The 7,267-nt window shown below is 36.3% G+C and overlaps 1 pseudogene; it reads left to right on the forward strand.

The window, feature by feature from the left end:
- The first annotated feature begins 3,385 nt into the window (after positions 1-3,385).
- LOC118042396 (G-type lectin S-receptor-like serine/threonine-protein kinase At4g27290) lies at positions 3,386-6,882 on the forward strand (annotated as a pseudogene).
- The last annotated feature ends 385 nt before the right edge of the window (positions 6,883-7,267 follow it).

Consider the following 7,267-nt stretch of genomic DNA (forward strand, 5'->3'; position numbering starts at 1 on the left):
TACCACACTACCCCTCATTCATTTATACCCACTTTTTAAGCCTCCAATGGTTTTGTTGCCTTTTCCTGTCTCTTTTAATTCAAAACATTACACCGCCCTTTACATTTAGGAACCTATCCTTAACACAAATGAAGTTAAGGGAACATATCATGTTTTGGGTGTTTCAATAACTCAGGCTACAGTTGAAACATCATTCTCCTGTAGTTGCTGTTAAAATGTTGTTTATATGAATTTTACATGTTGGAGATGTTATTACGGTACATATTTAGCAAAACTATTTTACATGTTGAACGAACGAACTTGGATAAGATGTGAAAAAGGCTTTAGCTGAAATCTACTGCAAGCTTTTGTACTTCTTGGATAATTATCATTTCAACTGATAGTGGCCCGAGAAAAGAGTTCGGCATTCTTCAATTATGTTGCTTTTTCATGTTCTTTTATGTTTAACCGACTAAATGGAATTTTGCATTTGAACTTTTTTTGTTAGTTTAGGGAGAAGCATGGAACCTCCATGTACGTATTGGGCCTACGCATATGATCAGGGTTTAAGTGTTAAGATGACACTATCTCTAACTATTAGATCATATAGATGTATCATATATAAAAACATTTCTTTTCTCCATTTCTTTTCAATGTTGAATATTTACCTCACAACTGCACTCAACAATTCTTCCCCTTACTTCTGAGTTTGATCCATTTGAACATAAGTAACGGAGGTATTTAATAATTTGAGTGCGATAAGAATTAGAATTAGTTGATGTATTGCCAGAAAAATCATGGAATCTATCAGAAGTCATGAGATGTATCCAAATTAGCCTCTTATGCATGCAACAGCATCCTGAGGATAAGCCGAGCATGGCTTCTGTGGTTTTGACGTTAGGTAGAGAGAGTGCATTGCCTAAGCCCAAAGAACCAGGCTTCTTTAAATATAGAGGTCTAGTCGAAGCAAATTCGTCATCCGGCCAGGCGGAATCACCTTCAAATAATGAAACGTCAACCTCATTGCTGGAGGCTCGGTGTCTAATTTCTGAATGGAAATGGTTAAGAAGGGCCCCCCTACTCTGTTTGTGCTTTAGAAATAAATTCTGCTTTTATAAAAAAGTTATATTGGACTTAATTGCATTTGTCTTGTGGGAAAGTTTTCTCTTGCTGACTCAGTATAGACTAATGTTGTCGGCAGCTTAACTCTTAAGGCCCCGTAATGAAAGCTCTACCACCGTATCGCCACTGGCAATCTACTTGCTGTTGGTTTTCATTATCTTTTTTGAGGGTAAAAGTAAGGATAAGTGACACAAACCGAAAAAATAAAAAAATATATATTAAGCACAAAGAAAACGAAGTTTAGCAAAAGGACTCTCAACCATAAGAAAAAACTCCTCTAACTACAAGGTTCCTTGAGAGCTTGGAGAATTTTATCTGAAATCCTAAATCTTCACCGATACTCCTATTAATGAAAAGCTTACCTCCTTTGCTTTCACCTTTGAAACAGGCTTTCAAAACTAACTATGAGTCCATGATCTCTCCTAATGATCCATTAGGATCTTCACCTCTATCAATTGATGGTCAATTCTGCAATCTATTATTGTGTCTTAATTCTATTATTAGATCCTCAACATCTCCTTTCCAAAGGAGAACCTCCCCATTCCCTCTTACAAGAGAATGTCATGTTTTTTATCTTTGGTTATTCAACAACACACATCATTTAACCACTAGAAATCGTTAGACTTTGATACCAATTGACACAAAAGAAAAAAACATAAGAAACATAGTAAACACAAAGAAAAATAATTCTGGAGAAAATGATCTCAACCACAAGAACACTAATTTGAATTTTTCACAGCTCTTCAAGGTTACTTATATGGAATGGAAATTTTCCTAAACAAAGATGCAAAATAATTAAGAGCTCTAAACTAAATGAAAAAAATTTAAATTAGCTAGGAAAATATGATAAATCACAAACAATAACTTTTAGTTCTTATTTAAAGGCTTTATTGATATCAAATAGCTATGAAATTTTAATCTTCTAGAAAACATGGTTTTTAAAATCTAGAAGCAAAAATTTCAACATAAGCAAATAGTTAGATTAAAATTTATGCTCGTTAGCATAACAAGGATGTGTGTTCGCCCAAAATCTCTTGCATTAGAAAGTCTACTTTGTGGACAAGATTTAAAATGAATGTTTAGCATTTCAACCCATAGGCCTAAATGGCTGGAGACTGAAGCGTTTTAATAGCCACACCCATGATTTTGTATCAGAATTAATCATATTTTCATTATAACAGGTTTGACATTGTTTAGGATGGTAGAATATATTACCTTTGTTCATTAGCATTTTTGAAAGAGAATGCCAAAATGCTATTCAAGCAGTACTTCCAAAGCTGCCCTGTTCCGTAGCAGAGGATGCAGATCTCAGCTCACAGGCAATTCTGGTCCAGATGGTGTATAAACTATTAAAAAGCACGATTGTTCAATGTGAACTCTGATAGGGGATATATTGACCAACATCATCAGGTTTTCTTTTTCAATATTTTACTATAATTAGCGGACAGAATGGAAAGTTTCTGTTGGAATAATTCTTTAGAGAGACCTGAGGTCGCCGTGGAGGAGTAGACACGGCAGTCTATTGCTTTTAGTTAAGTTGTGAATGCAACCTTTTCTTTTAGGAAAGTTTCTTTTGGAATAATTCTTTAGAAAGACCTGAGGCCGCTGTGGAGGAGTAGACAAGCCAGTCTATTGCTTTTAGTTAAGTTGTAAATGCAACCGTTTTTTTTTAGGCAAGTTTTGGATATTCAGCATCTTTTAAAGAAAGTGTAAACTTGATAAATATTCAAAAGAATTAAAACCATTTGATTTCTTGTTGTAATGAACTCCACTGTTATTGATTGTTATTCTAGCAAATCCGTCTTGTCACTGGTTTGGTCTTCTTGAACCATTTCCTGTAACAATTTCTCCAACTGTTCAAAAAATTACACCACACAACCAGGCAATGATTAAAAAGTCTGTATGACAGATTGTAGGGATAAGTAGAATCTAGCAATGCCAATCATCACTTCAGAAAATATTAGACATTGTTTTGAGTGGAAGGGGGCTTAAATTCGTGGGATTACCACAGAATCACGTCTCGATCATAGTAAATAATAGCTGTTGACGACATCACCAACCACGTACTGTTACTAGATTTGTCGAATTCTTAAAGCTAAAAGCTGTGGGATCTGTTGTGGAAAAAAAAGGTTAGTGGATGTTGCAATCTATCAAATCTGCCGTGCTTTTCATGAAACACACATATCAAAATTCAAGTCTTTATCATCAAAGCTTATTTAATTGATCCTAGTTCAATCATGTAGTGAAAAGTCTATATATATAAATCTTGAGCTTGCAAGCACAATACACATATGAGCTCTCTATGACTGGATGGATATCCTTCCACATACAGTTTTCTGTACTATCCTTTCACTTACACTTTTCAATATTTCCTTCCTTATTTTCCAATTAAAATTCTCCACTGCTCTTGACACCATTGCTCCATCACAATCTCTAAGTGATGGCAAAACCTTGGTTTCTAGAGAAGGAAGCTTTGAACTGGGTTTCTTTAGCCCTGGAATTTCTAAGAATCGTTACTTGGGAATTTGGTACAAAAATATCCCAGTTAGAACAGTTCTTTGGGTTGCAAACCGGCGGAATCCAATTGAAGATTCCTCTGGCTTGTTGACCATAGACAATACTGCCAATCTTTTGCTTGTTAGCAACCGCAACGTTGTTGTTTGGTCATCAAACTCAACAATAATATCCAAGAGTCCAATAGTACTGCAGCTCCTGGATTCTGGTAATCTTGTCTTAAGAGATGAAAAAAGTGACTCTGGAAGATACCTGTGGCAAAGTTTTGATCATCCATCTGATACACTGATTCCAGGAATGAAGCTTGGCTGGGATTTAAGGACCGGACTTGAAAGGCGCCTATCATCCTGGAGGAGCTCAGATGATCCATCTCCCGGAGACTTAACTTGGGGGATTAAACGACAAGATAACCCTGAGACAATTATCTGGAGAGGATCACAACAGTACTTCAGGAGTGGCCCCTGGACAGGCGTTGCATTCACAGGTGCTCCAGAACTAGTCCAAAACCCAGTTTTTAAGTTAAATTTTGTCTCAAGTGAGGATGAAGTATATTTATCCTACAACCTCAAAAATATATCAGCATTCTCCAGGATAGTTGTAAATCAGACTACCAATTATCGTGAAGCCTACACATGGAATGAAGCAACCCAAACTTGGGTCCTCTATGCTTCTGTGCCAAGAGACTCGTGCGACAATTATGCCCTTTGTGGTGCCAATGGAAATTGCATCATTAATGACTTGCCAATTTGTCGATGTTTAAAAAAATTCAAGCCTAAATCACTAGAGAAATGGAACTTAATGGATTGGTCTGATGGGTGCGTGCGCAATAAACCATTGAACTGCCAGAAGGGAGATGGATTCGTGAAATATCCGGGGCTGAAATGGCCTGATGCTACTCATTCTTGGCTAAACAAGAGTATGAATCTCAAGGAATGCAGAGCTAAATGTTTACAGAACTGTTCCTGTATGGCATACAGTAATTCAGATGTTAGAGGAGGCGGCAGTGGCTGCATAATTTGGTATGGTGACCTGATAGATGTTAGACAGTTTCCAGCTGGAGGTCAGGAACTATACATTCGCATGAATCCTTCAGAATCAGGTATATGCTAAACATTTTTTTTTTTCAATCCATGAGTACCTAGATGCAGCATAATTTCCTTGTTTATAGCTTCTTTAATTACTTGTGATGTATCTTTATTCTAACAATAGTGCACTTTCTTAGAGGCAAAAGCTGAGCCTGCCGTAAAGATTGCGGTGATAGTTTCAACAGTCATTGCCATGGTCTCACTCTCCGGGCTGCTCGTGTTCTGCTATTGCATTTTCAAACGAAAGGAAAAGTGCAGAGGTAAAGTTACTGGTACATTTCTCTAAAAGAATGGCCATCCTGTTTATCATAAAGTTCTAAAAAAGTCTGTAGTTCGTGGAAAAGTATAGATTTAAGCCATTAACTATTGTCCACTCATTATGATTAAATGTAGAAAATAATATAAATTATATTTTAAAATTTTATATAATAATTTAAATTATCAAATTAAAATAATTTTTTAATATAATATCACAACCATAATAATAAAACTGTCAAAAGTTTAAATTTTACCATCTCATGTCCTCCTTTTTCCGAGAGAGCAGAAATGGACCAGCAAAATGATCAGACAACTGATGGAGAGAATGAAGACTTGGAGCTACCACATTTTGAGTTCGCTAAAATAGTCAATGCAACCAACAAACTTTTCAATAAAAAACAAATTAGGTCAGGGAGGTTTTGGACCTGTCTACAAGGTATGCCTTTTAATGTACAAGAACAGTAACGAGCTAGGGTTTTGTTCAGAAAAGAAAAGGCATGCATTTTATTGGTGTGATTTTGTAGGGTACACTTGAAGATGGACAAGAAATTGCTGTGAAGAGGTTATCAACGAGCTCCGGACAAGGATCAAAAGAGTTCAAAAATGAAGTTATACTGATTAGCAAGCTACAGCACCGAAATCTTGTAAAGCTTCTTGGATGTAGCATTCAAAGAGAGGAAAGACTTCTGGTGTATGAATATATGCCCAACAAAAGCCTGGACTCTTTCCTTTTTGGTTCGGATCTCTCATAACCTTACAAAATTTTAGCTGGCTTGCTGTTACTAATAAGAATGAGTCGTGGCTCATGATAGAATAAGTCTTCTGTTTTGAGCTTTCAAGTAGCATGCATGACGTATATATGATTACATCTTACCAGATCAGACAAAAAGTAAACTGTTAGACTGGTCTCAGCGGTTCAACATTATCTGCGGGATCGCCAGGGGGCTTCTGTATCTTCATCAAGATTCTAGATTGAGGATTATACATAGAGATCTGAAATCAAGTAACGTTTTACTTGACAAGGACATGAACCCAAAAATTTCTGATTTCGGTTTGGCTAGAACTTTCGGAGGCGATCAGACAGAAGGAAACACAAATAGAGTAGTTGGCACCTAGTAAGTATTCACTTTTCATGCTCTTTCTTTAAGGCCTTTACGATATTTGCCAGATAGTACTCATCTGTCTTTTTTTAATGTCGTTCTGTAGTGGTTATATGGCACCAGAATATGCTACTGATGGACTCTTCTCAGTGAAATCTGATGTCTTTAGCTATGGTATCATGTTGCTAGAGATAGTAACTGGAAAGAAAAGTAGAGGGTTTTACCATCCAGATAAAACCCTAAGCCTCATAGGATATGTAAGTATCCAGGGTTAAATTTCCTTATGACATTCAATCATTTTAGCGGTTAATGATGAGGTTTCAAATGATCTAGGCATGGAGATTGTGGAAAGAAGGCAAAACATTAGAATTGGTTGATGGATTGGCCAAAGAGTCATGGAATCTATCAGAAGTCATGAAATGTATCCACATTAGCCTGTTATGTGTTCAACAATACCCTGAGGATAGACCAAGCATGGCCTCAGTGGTTTTGATGTTAGGTGGAGAGAAGACATTGCCAAAGCCAAAAGAACCAGGCTTCTTTAAGGATAGAGGTCCGGTTGAAGCATCTTCTTCATCCAGCAAGGTGGAATCATCTTCAACCAATGAAATTTCAACCTCAGTCTTGGAACCTCGGTAGTGACTTTGTGATTGTCAGTTGCTGTAATTCTAGTTTGGATTTGTGACTGGAATGGGTCTGCTCTATATCGTGTTTTTGACATTACTACTGGTTGTAAGTTATAGAAAATGTATACTGCCATTACTTCTCTTATCTTTAGTTATTCCATATGTTATATGTTAATGCTTCTCAGAACTTCCTTCTAATCCTTTCCTCTTAGATTCTACTGATCCTAAGCATAACTCCTCAAGCATTGCAAATCTATACTTTTACTAGTATATTCTGGTCTTGATTAATATCAAAAAGATATTACAATTAACTTTAACTTTGTATTGGGTTTTTACATGCAAGAATTATTGTGATCCCAATTCTATTTTTAAGCAAGTATTTACATAGTGGTTATCTAATGTCCAACCCTGAGTCTATATCTACCATGAACACAATCTTTAGTGCCTTTAGAACCGTTCAAGAGCAACTATAGCTCATACAACTTTAAATGACCAATATTTTAAAGAGTTGAGTCCATAGAGATTTTCTAAATAGCGCAACATATATAATAACAATGAAAACCCCAAAAATACCCGTCATAGG

The sequence above is a fragment of the Populus alba genome, chromosome 1, assembly GCF_005239225.2.
Source record: "Populus alba chromosome 1, ASM523922v2, whole genome shotgun sequence".
In the NCBI taxonomy this organism is placed as follows: Eukaryota; Viridiplantae; Streptophyta; class Magnoliopsida; order Malpighiales; family Salicaceae; genus Populus; species Populus alba.